Source organism: Ambystoma mexicanum, chromosome 11, assembly GCF_040938575.1.
Source record: "Ambystoma mexicanum isolate Mex_15411 chromosome 11, UKY_AmexF1_1, whole genome shotgun sequence".
In the NCBI taxonomy this organism is placed as follows: Eukaryota; Metazoa; Chordata; class Amphibia; order Caudata; family Ambystomatidae; genus Ambystoma; species Ambystoma mexicanum.
Window position 1 is genome coordinate 847,612,226 of NC_090934.1, and position 13,073 is coordinate 847,625,298.

Here is a 13,073-nt window from a genome sequence, read left to right on the forward strand (position 1 = left end):
CGCCCCCACGACACTGTCTTGCTTAATCAAGCTGCTCTTGTTTGCCAGAGATGTCGGAGGGGCTGGGGCAGGGTCATTGTGATCACGCAATGAAAATATTACAGTAGCACTTCCGCTCGCCTGGGAATGTTCAAAATAATATTTTAAAAATGTTGCAATTTCTTTCATGTGGCTTCTTTCCAAACTCCACACTGTACATTTCCTCTTTAAATCACTTCCATGACACAGGTACACCCACTTTTAGTACATTAAACGATCCATAGACAAGCCTTACAGTAGAAGCCTACCAGGGTAACTCAGCAGGTTGACAGACCGATGCTGAGATGTTATATATTCAAAACTACAGGGTGTTAATCGTATGACTTTTTGCAATGCCTTATAAAAAAAAGTGCTATAAAATGTGTTTGGCCAGGGTATGGGTTGGGCTAGTTGCTTGCTTATATTGAGGGTGGAGGTGGGGATATGTCTGCCCCTGTAGTGAAAATCAAAAGTTGGCACCCATGAACCCACAGTTTGAGTTCCTAAAAACTGCTGTCAGCACAACAGAAGCACTTTTTTGTGATTAAACAGTTTGACAATCATATAACATCTTTATATATATAACCTGTGCTAAAACACAGAGGGGCACACAAATAACAGAGTATGTGTGGGGGCTGACAAAAAAAACATTTCAAAGAAAACTAGTGAACGCAAGCAGCATTTTTCAATTTGGAAATTACTTTATGGAAGTGCGAAATGCACATTTGGAAAACAATAGTGTGCCTAGCATGTAAAAAGCCTGCATAAAACACAAAGGAAATGGTGATAAATTACAGAATATTTGTGTGGTAGTCCAATAAATATCTATCTTTTTGAAACAGCTACTAATAAATAATAATGCAACAAAGAGGTTTTTGAAGTTCTTAATATAACCATGAAGGCATATGTTATTCCAACTGTTTATAGAGGGGAAATAATCAGGGCAAAAAAATATTGGTAACAATTCCAAGGTTTATACATATCCCCACCCTGATATCACCCGCTAGTAGCTCTCCACTGTTGGCCTCCACTACAAGTAGCTCTAGCTAACGTAAAGGTTGGAGGCCCCTGAGTCTAGTGCCTCTCTAAGGCTGGCAGGGCTGGAGAGTGTCCGGGGGTATGACTGTCATGATCTCTGCTTCCAAAAGGTCAGGGTTTTCCCAACTCCCTTGGAAGCAGATCCATAACCCAGGTTCCGAGTGCCAACCAGTCCCAATTGGGACCTTTTGGACCCAGTCCTGGCGCCAGTGGCACCAGGCTCATAAATATGCCCAGTCCCAGCGCTGGAAGCGCCGGGCTCATAATGCTTGGGTGGACTTACCTGCAGCAGACCATGCTGCTTACTTGCCTGCCAGTTGAGCCTCTGATCCTCTTCTGTTTGGAACTACTTTTCCTGTTGGGTGGGGCAGGAGCCACTCCCTAGATTCAGAACACTGGAACTCTTCTGGAAAGCAGGAACTCTTTTCTTACCTAGGCGTGGCTGTGGAAGGAGACACCTAAGCACTACAGGAGGCTATTTAAACCACACCGATGGATGAATCTTGCTTTGCGTTATTCTGCATCCTCTGCAGCAGAACGCTCATCGTGTCTTCTGCATCTGATCCTGGGCCTAAGGAAAAAGGCTTACCATCCTGAATCCAGTCTTCAGCAACACCTATAAAGACAAGAAAGAACAGGTTAGCATTACGGTCTTCAGTGACAGCTCTTCACTTACCTGGTCCATCGGCTGTCACCAACGCCTCGTGCTGCATTCCGGCATCTGAAAGACAAAGGCTTACCTACTCTTCGTGCGCTCCGGAGGTCTTCACACTGCATTCCGGCATCTGAAAGACAAAAGCTTACCAACTCTTCGCACGCTCCGGAGGCCTTCGACGCTGCATCCCGCATCTGAAAGACAAAACAAGGTGCGTTTAAAGACATTGGGGAACTTTAATACTCATGTGCCATTACTCCTTTCCACATCTAACCCAGTGGGTATTCCGGCACCCTGCAGCCGCTCCGAACTTGTACCTGCAAAATAAAAAGACAGTTAGAGCGCATCGTGAAGCAGGCAACAAGCGCTTACTTACGTGCTTCCAGGCGCTTCTATTCATCACACGGGCTCCATCTTCAACTCACTTCAGCCCGTCATCCGCCATCGCCGGAACCCTGCAAAACAAGAAACATCATTACTAAAGACTTTAAAGACATTAGAATTACTCGAAACTTACCGTTCGTGCAGTAAACGACGGACAGCAGTCCTCTGAAGTCAAGAGGCCTGCTCCCCTTATCCAGTGAAGAAACTGGTTACAGCACCCTGCCCCGAGGCAGATGGAGAGCACGGCGTTCACTTACCTAAGGTGAGAGCGTTAACCTTTGGGGTTCTACAGGAGAAGAGAAAGGGAAGAAGAGAGAGACAATCAATAACCCAGTTCCTTAATCCCATATTTTCTATCTGCAGACATCTTACCCTTCAAGTCAGACATACAGTGCACAGAGGTCCAGCCCAAAGAGCCAGCCGTGTGCTACACATCACCTTTGCAGATACGGTATACGCCCAGTCAAGACTGGCGCCTCTACGGGAATCAGGTGAGCGTTACAATGACTAATCATACTCATATCTCCTGCCCTCTAGTTTGCCTCTAGGCCTGTAGCCTCTTCCCGGTTGTGGGCATTTCAATTTCAGGAAGGTGAGATTTCTGAAGAGAGGAAAAGGTCTGACAACTGCAGGGATGGTAAAAAGAGTGAGTGACAGACCTTGGGAATTCAGGATGGTCGTAGCCTCGTACTGTGCCGTCACATTAATAGTCATAAGGAGAATACAACCAAATGGCCACATTGATTTTTGTTGCAGAAAGTTAGGGGTTAAGCAGTTCTGTGTTGACTTCCATGAGAGGGTGTGTTGAGCGCTTGTGATAATTAATGCTCACAGCACCATTTTGGAGAAAACAAACCATGTTGCAAGTCTTCTGTGTAGCTGTGCCACACCGCTGGTTTCTGACAGATAATTTGCTGCTAAATAACGATATGACAGATTTCCGATGGTGGCACACGGGAAACAGTTGAGTTTTTGGCAAACATCGAAGAAGCCAAAAGGGCTATTATGAGGGTGGGCCAGCACACGCATTCACAGTGTGTGAACATTCCCCTGCTCTCGTGGCCCCAGGACCAGCTGGGCTCACAGTTTTCAAGAACACGATACCTTCTAGGACCTTGTATCGTTCTCCCTAGCTGAGAGACCTGGACCTGGCGCCCCCTCGTCTGCCACAGCAGCCTGCCAACTGAATGAATTCTGGGGAAAGCTGAAGCAAGGAGGGAATTGGGGAAGAGACACTCACTGGGCTCTGCTCACCTTGAATGCATTCAAGCATGATGTGAATGGTTGAGAGGTGCTGCAAACTCGACCATGACCCTGCTCTGGTGCACCATTGTTTAAGGAAATAAGTCTCAGAAGTGAGCGAGCCATGGAGTGATTCACCCCTCCCTATTCAAACTCCTTCTTGGCAATGGCTTTGTGGAAGCTTCATTCATGGGCCTGTCCTGGGGGAGGGGGGTCATTGAATAACACACTTCGCACATAGAGCTCTGACAATCCTAGATGCTTTGAGCCCACTCTTGAGGGAAGTGCAGCCACCCTGCCCACACCTCACCCAATTAAAACACATTGAAGAAGAGTCATGCATCTAAGCCTAGAGCATTAAGGTGTAATGTTTGGCTCTGTGTTGTGGTGGACAACATGTGGTTTCTTGTGACATAAATGAAAGATAAATGCACACAGCGACAGGTGACCTAAGTTTACACCTGCACAATAGGCTTCTTCTAACGTAGTGCTAGCGGATTCATAGATACATTTATACCCAGGCAATTTTGTTGATACCACATCCTGGTCAATGGTTTAATTTTCAGGCCTTGCTCGTGCAGCATTTTGCTCCTGTATAAACATATAGCGCACACCTCCCCAGATCAGTGCTTTTTTGGCTTGTTCAATACATCAATGCCACAGATAACGAGTGCTTCTGTGGCCATTGATCTAGAGATGTTTATCTCATACATCAGCTGTAGCCTGTGTTAGAGATTGTAGTTACCCTGTTACAAGTACTTCATTATGTATGTTTTACATATAGATCGAACATCGAATCCGGAAAATGACACTCCCCTAATGTGTGATCGTGGACAAATAATGCCTTCCTCTGTGCCTTGGTTCGTATATCTGGTAGAAATGAGAGTGCCTGGAAACACGGGTGCTAGACGCATCTGAAACATCTGAAGGTTGTGTGCCATCACTACCTGTGATGTCACTTTAGGCTGGGGTCCAACTTTTGGGATTGCCAATGCTTGTTCTTTCTTGCAGGATAAGGGGATATGCTAGACCATTCCATCGTTTGTGGATAAACATAAGTTGATTTGAAGTAATGCAGGCTCTTTGCGAAACTAAGAAAAATCACCAGCCACAGTCTACGGAGAGCAAGGTTGGAAATGTGACTGTGGGAATTTCGCAAATTACACCTTTGTGTGTGTTGCTTCGTCTACATGTCCAAGGCGCCAATAAAGTCATTTTATAACAGAACACTTCATCCAAAGCCCATCCGCAAACACCAGCGAAGGCTCCCCGCATGACGAATGAAAAGTATCTCCATCAAGTTCACTAGGGGATGTAAAAGTCACCACTTACATAACTCCGACCATAAACACATTTTTTTTAATGCTTAAGGGGGAAAGAGAGAGGGGCATATAACTAAAAAGGAGGTGTAATTAAGTCTGGTGCCTGCAGGGGCAGGATTTGCAGCCAATAGGTACTGGAAGCGAGACTTAGGGCCCGATTCATGGAATTATTTGCACAGAAAATAGGGGGCTTGCGCGCGAAATCGCGCACAAGCACCCATTTGTCGATTCATGGAGCACAATGCACAGGGCTTACCAGGGACTTGCGAGGAATGCTCACCGGTCCAACACGTTACTGCGATACCATGAACGCCTTGCGCAAGACTCCAATCGAAGGCCCGCCCGTGTCTGGGCGGTCACCTAAAAAGGGGACGGAACACATGAAATGGGGAACAACAAGCGAAAATATGGGCGTAACAAGGGAAGTACCATAGTAAAATCCTTGTAACGCCCATACGCACGCTAAAACCCTGTATTCATGGAACTGAACAGGGCTCGCTGGCACGTGAAAAAATACGTGCAAATCTTCAAACACGTCTGCCACGGGATAGCTGGTGTAAACATTAAAGCGCACAAAAACAAATGCATAAAAAGCCAGCATGATCAAACACCACACTTATACAACTACGATGAATGTACCATTTGTCGTAGCAGTGATCGTGGGACACCGCAGGAGTAGGAGGATGGCCAGTGCCTGGATTTTTCTACCTACAACCAGCCTTTTTGGGAAGCCTGATGACCAGGTCTATGGCAGGCATAGGTATCCACCTCATATCATATTAGACCTGGTCACGGAGTGGGAAGATGACCTTACATCACCCACCCTGTGCTCCCAAGCACTGAGCCCCTTGGAAAAGGTGCTCAATGTACTGCAATTTTTGGCCACTGGGTAATTTCAGCAGACAACTGCCATAGTTGGGGGGCATTTCACAGCCCACGCAGTCACACTGACTACACCATATGTTGGCAATAATGACTGCACTCAGGCACATCTACTTACCCAGGACACCTGCAAAAAGACAGGCCGTGGTCCAGGACTTTTATGGGGTGGCGCACTTCCCTAAAGTGCTTGGCACCATCGATTGCACCCATGTGGCTCCACCTATCTCTACAGAGCACATATATCGTAAGCAAGCACTGAGATTCCATCAACATGCAGGTTGTAAGTGATGCCAGGGGCATCATTACTTCTGTATATGCAAACTATCCGGGGTCTAACCATGATAGTTTCATATTCAGCATGTCACCCCTACACCGGGCCCTGGAAGCTGGGAGGCATGGCAACACATGGCTCATTGGTGAGTATAATGCCCCTGCACATGCATGCATGTCACACACAGACAAATACACACCAATGCCAAACATTCCCCCCTCTACAGGGGACAATACCTACCCTCTGAGCACCTAGATGATGACGCCAATATGGAACCCTGCCACACCGCCCCAAGTAAGATACAACACAGCCAATATTGCAACTCAGGCCATAGTGGAGCGCACATTCAGAGTGCTCACATCATGTTTCAGTTCCCTTGACCACTCTGGTGGTGAGTTACTATATGCACCACCACTAATGTGCAGGATCATTGTGGCAGCATGTGTCCTGCACAATGTTGCAATATGACGTGGCGTACCTGTGGACATGGTGGTACCCCCACAACCCCAACCACATGAACGCTGCTTGCGTGTGACAGGTCAAAGGACATGTGGCGAGGCTGCCCTTACCCAGCTTGTGGATACATTTTTCACCTAAAATCCAACCCCTGTGGAGTGCACACAGCCCTGGCACATTCCAGGTGCCATTCATGATGACAACGGGCCAATCATATGTGCCCACCAAACCACCCTGAGAATGTGTCCATGGAAGTGCAAAATTGTGTGCATCCCTTAGAACTAAAACTAATATAATTTTGGGTTACCAAAAGAAACACATAAAAGAGGGAGTATGCCACTACCACCATTCCAAAGTAGACATCAAATCGCCTGTGTGTCACATAAAATATACCATATGCCATGTAAAATCATCACCAGAGTGTGCCATGATATGTAACATCAAAAGAGATCGATAAATGGCCAATACAAAGTACAAGTGCTCAACCATGTATGGAACAAGTACAAAAATAACACCCACTCAGAGAGATCCATAATATTCTGGAGAGGAACAGTAAATGCATACTAACCTATACTATCAACAGTGGATGCAACAATTAATCTGTCGGACAGTGAATCATCATAATTTCACAAGTGCATCAATGTGCCATCATGCAGGGACAAAGGACAGGGTGGAACAGACAGACACCGTACCTGCATGGTGCAATCAGAAGGAGCAAGTGCACAGATGTTCAGAGGGGTCTGGTATTTGGAGGGTGGTATCAAGTTCAGGAATGGTTCAAGTGCAACCAGTCATTGGATGCTCGAGTAAGTGCAGAGAGATGCAACTTTCTCGGGTCCTTCCCCAAGTGCAGTGATGATGACACTAGTCCACATCTCAGAGAAAACTGCCACACAAATTGTTGGGTTTGACAGGGGTCTATGAGACCTTAAGGCACATCAAGCAGACAGTCATCCAGCAGTAAGGACAAAAGGAATGGAGAGAGTGAGAGAGCAGAGGGATTGCTTAGCAGGGAAGAGGGAGAGAGAAGGAAGAGTAGAATATCAAACACATGGGTAGTCCATGGAAAGTAAGGAAATTAATCCCCAAACGGGGCAGCAGAATAGGTATCCCAGAGGTTGGCCCCTGCTGACGATAAAGATCCCCTGGAAAAAATCTCCATCAATAACTGGTTCACCTGAAGAAGGTCAGAGTAACATGATTAAATGGCTCTAGAGGGACAGCATTGAGGAATGAACATTAGCAGATAGGGAGTAAGCCAGCCTCACAAATCACAGTGCACAATGCATACTTCCTACGACTCGACGCTGTCTGCCATGGCTAGCCAGTGGAAGACAATCAGTGGCAGGCAGATGTGGTCCCTGGCCTTGACGTCAAGCATAATACTTGTGCTCTTGCCCCAAAAGATTTACACAGGGTGTGGATTACAAGCATGGGGTTGGTGCAATAGGCAGTAGCACTAGTATCGCCTGGAGAGTAACACAGCACGTGTAACATTGCACCTCTGCGTGATGTTGTGGAAGTGTACATTAACTGTGTGCATCAAGACCTGCAAGTCGGACTCCTTCATAATCACGTGAATATGTGGCAGTAATGGAAGGGGTAGTTGAACATCAAGGCAACATTCCTGCCTTGGAATAAGTGTGCATGGAGTGCGAACATGTTGGAAGGACTGAGTCAATGGCACAAGTAGGCTGCAGTGGAGTCAATAGGGGCATGCAATTTTGTAAATGGTGCACAAGCCAAGGTCATTTTGAGGGCACCAGCCCAGGATGGCTGTGTGGCAGACATGGTGAATAAGGGTGCCAGTGTGTCAGTAGGGACAGTGCTGAAGAGTACTCTGCCCTCATCATAGCACATTACTCATAATGGAAATGTTCCAAATATGCGTAGCAGCAGGCACATGTATATGTCAAAGTTGCATGGTAAAGGAATGGACACCTGCATGATGCCACAGGTGGCGGCTGAAGTAGGGCAGATGAAAGGGCACAGTATGGAGTTTTCATGGAATATATTTTCAGGAATTACATAAGCAAGTCCACTGTCCGTTCATGTATCCTCAAAATGAGGATGGAATGCATCACTGTGTGAAAAACAAATGAGACTTCAAGGACAATGAGGACAGCAGGGCATTATGAATGAATGGATGCCACAATTCATCATGTGACCCTAGTGACTGTTGCTCCAGACTGATACAATGCACACTGGTGTTCACATACATTCACAAGAATGGCCTAATGGCCTAATGGGCGTACATTTGTGCGTGGACCAACTTTGCTAGCAGTTTCTCCCGGAAGGCTAGCAAGCTATTCACCAGTAAGTTGGTGGTCAGGAAGGCTGTGCATATTTCATATTAGCAATGTTGTGCAGAAGTGAGTGCCTGGTGGAGGATTGAAACTAAACACTAGTAAAGGAGACTATGCATATATCATCAAGAGCATTAGACCTAGAGGAGAAGTTTGCAATGATGGTTCTGTAGGTCTAGCTGTACACCAATAGGGGTGACACATTCATGTACTTGTCTACTTGGTTGAGTACTTCAGGGTAGACATGAGTGAATGAGGAGAATGAATAATGATGATGGTGACTGTCATGGATCGTCGAGGTGTGGAGGGTTGTGTATGAAGTGTCTCTCAGTTGTTGGTTCATTCAATCACGTGCATTATCAAGACATATGTGGTGCAAGCGCATAACAAAGGTACTGTGAAGGTGATCTAGGAGAATATACAGCGGACGTCTTCACAATAAATAAGCCACTCACCCCTTGCTCCTCTGCCAGAACACAGCTTGATGGCACAAAGTACTCCTGCACACAGACATAGCGTCAATGAAAGACATAAGCCAACAACAACAAGCAAACATATAAAATCCTAAAAATCCTAATAATGGTAAAAGTGCATTGTAAACTACCAGAACATGGTCAATGCAGACTTCATTGTCACTGCATACCTATGGTGTAATGCTGCATGTATTCCAATGCCTCACCACCATGCATCCAGATGCGTTGCACTAGAAGCTGCATACACCATGTTGCCACATGCCTGAGAAAAGAAGAAAACCCACTAGAAATACAAAACCTGATCTGCTGTAAAACCAAATAGCCCACATACCAGCAGACATAGCAACATGTTTGTGGATTCACGATGCTGTATCACACACTAATAGTTGAACCATAAATTCGACCCGGCAAACTGAGAAACATCCCTAATCCCACAAACCCTCAGAGGGATCAGATGTGCCTCTCATTAGACATGATAAAAGTTGAATGAGGCACAGCTCAGCTCAAACATCTGCCCCTGCCACAGTCCACAAACTGTTGACCATGCTACACACTCACAAATAACCATGAAATCCGGACACACAGTTAGAAAGCACAGTTATCATAATCAGTAAACAGTGTCCCCAGCAATTCATCAGATTAACAAGACCATAACCATCATTGGAATCACCGATGGATGAGTAATACAACCCTCGAGCAATGGTGATAGAGCTAAATGTTAGTAAATCCAGAGTGAACACAAACAGTGCCCGCTCCCATGCAAACACCACCGAGGTGTCAGCAAATGCCATGCACTTACCTGTCCGTGGAACTCACCTGCCTTGCATACAGTGCACACCATTGGGAGACGCTTTACCTAAATGGAATGCAATGCAGAGTAACAGCACTAAGTACATGCACATACATGATCACAGTTGACAACAGAAAGAAAATATGCATACAACACATAGTGCAGGAGCAACACAGGGTGACACAGGGTGAATGGCCATTGATATTGATTTGTACAGGAATACAGTGTACCACACCAGAGAGAGGGAGAGAGAGAGTGGCAGAGAGAGTCAATAACAAGGAAATGACAGATCACGGAGTCCATGGCCTGGTTTACCGATGTACAATGACATGGTGCACAGCACAGTAGGTGCGCCCATTGAGGTATCCACATAAGTAGCTTACACAGTGACATGAGCTCTAATCAAATTACCACAACGCCATGTGAGAATGCAAAGGACATATAAGACAACCGACACATGCAGCAAAGATGCCCAACATGGAAGACAGTGCAAACGCTTACCAAATAACGGTGTCGGCATGTTGAAAATCCCACATGACCTTCACCAGTAAGTGTGTTTCCTTATTCGTCAAAGGAAGGACAGCGTCTGGTGGAGGGCATCAGGAATGTGGACTTCGAATGGTGCAGGATGTCTCACCAGGGACAGCAGTCACTGCCACATCACGTATTACTGGAACAACATGGGAGAACATATCAAAACACCCATTGTGCAGTATCATTGACACAGCACACACACGCCATGGAACAACCTATAATTACCTGCACATGCCATCCTGTGAACCCCCATGCTAACATGCTAAATGACTTCACTAGGCATACCTGCACGTACAACAATGCACATGTATAGTCCATGAGGAGTTAAATGCACACCTCAAGGCCAATCAATACAAAAAATAACAAAGACCACAACCAGGAAAGGGCAAAACAAAATATGACATGCCGACATCTGGCCGGGGGGTTGGCAAAAAACAAAAAAAATATACATCTTGGACCGGGGGCAGGGGCAGGGTGCACGTCAACACCCACATGGGTGGATGTTGAAAAAACGATTCCCTCCATGGGTTCATGGACCGCACGGCTATTTGGAATTGGGAAGGTTGTCGCTGCTGTCGTCACCTCCCTGTTTATAATCGGAAGGTGGTAGTGGTAAGGGAGGTAGACCACGTAGAGCCCTGGTCTGGTCCTCCATGGCAGCGGCCAGGCGGGACTCAGATGAATGCATCTGAAACATGAAGCCTCGGAGGTCCGCATGCAACACCTCATGGGATGCATGGAGTTCCTCCGAGATGGTATGACTCAACAGTTGCATCTGCTGTTGGTACTGTGTACTGCAGGCTGCCTCTAGCACTTCAATTGAAGCTCTGAGGGCCAGAAACCCTTGCCTCAGGGCTTCCCTGTGGGCCCAACCCTCTGCAAGCAGGGACACCTGCAGAGACCTCAGTATGGCCCGTCTGCTCCTGTTGCTCCTGTTGCAAAATATGACATGCCGACATCTGGCCGGGGGGTTGGAAAAAAACAAAACAAATATACATCTTGGACCGGGGGCAGGGGCAGGGTGCACGTCAACACCCACATGGGTGGATGTTGAAAAAACGATTCCCTCCATGGGTTCATGGACCGCACGGCTATTTGGAATTGGGAAGGTTGTCGCTGCTGTCATCACCTCCCTGTTTATAATCCGAAGGTGGTAGTGGTAAGGGAGGTAGACCACGTAGAGCCCTGGTCTGGTCCTCCATGGCAGCGGCCAGGCGGGACTCAGATGAATGCATCTGAAACATGAAGCCTCGGAGGTCCGCATGCAACACCTCATGGGATGCATGGAGTTCCTCCGAGATGGTATGACTCAACAGTTGCATCTGCTGTTGGTACTGTGTACTGCAGGCTGCCTCTAGCACTTCAATTGAAGCTCTGAGGGCCAGAAACCCTTGCCTCAGGGCTTCCCTGTGGGCCCAACCCTCTGCAAGCAGGGACACCTGCAGAGACCTCAGTATGGCCCGTCTGCTCCTGTTGCTGGCCTCTATGTGCAGCCTGTGTGAGCGGCATGCGGACCGCAGCTGGTGCTCTACATGTGTTGCTGGGAGGATCATGGAATTGGCCACGCTATCCATGCCCTGAGCCAACATCTCATAGGAAGCACCCTGTTGTTGTGTAATACTATACATGGACTGCTCACACACCGTCTCCCCAGCTGCAACACGTCCACCATGTGTGTGGGCCCCACGCCCGCGTGACCCAAGGGAGCATGGCCCTTGATGTGATGCTGCTGTCTGTGGCTGCAGGACTGCATCCCTCCCTTGGTCATCTGTCCCAGGACCAGAAACCAATAGTGTGGAGCCTGACCCTGCAGCCGTAACCACCACAGACGGAAGTGACAACACTGACTGGACCTACGAAGGGACATGACCTCCTGCAGACGCATGGGCTACAACAGCTCCAACACTTGAGGTACTCACCTCCGACAGCATAGAGGAATTGACATCCGGTTCACCACCAGATCTACTGGTTTCATTGAGTCATGCCCCGGATGGCCTGTAGCACCAGTGGATTATCATGGGCTGCCACAACACGTCCTCCACTGGTGCTCTGTTGGGGCTCGGGCTCCCGCTCCTCCTCAATCTCATCCTGTGCATCTGGTGGCTCATCACCTGCACATGGACCTATAAAAACATGAAGAATCATGTAAATTGCATCGCCTACATACCTAGGTAACCCAATGCTGTACTGCAACACATTGCCATGCATGTTACCATGCCATCGTTTGCATAAACACACTATGTACAAAAAGCTCACAGATCATGGTGTATGCAGGCTTGCCACGACATGCCATGTCCCTGACCATGTAAGCACTGCACACATTGCCAACACACAAATGTATGCAAATCCTAACCCATGGAAAAGCAACCAGTAGACTGAAAAATGCCAATTCTGACAAAAAAATGGATGTGCAACATGCCATTAGGCTACATGAGAACATGTCCACACATAATCGCAGCCACCTCCAGTACAATTACATCTAACATCAGTGAACCACTGGCACAGGGAGTGCACACAATGTGGAAATTCCCTGAGTGTGGTGTCCCAGGTGTGATGTGGACAGAGTGATGACATGTGCTGTGAGATAGGAAGAGGGGACAGTGACACACAAGAGGGACAGGGCCATGCACCCATGGGTGGGGGTGTTGAGTGTGGCAGGTGAACATGGATGACTCCAGACAAATATTTTACAAGGGGGTCAG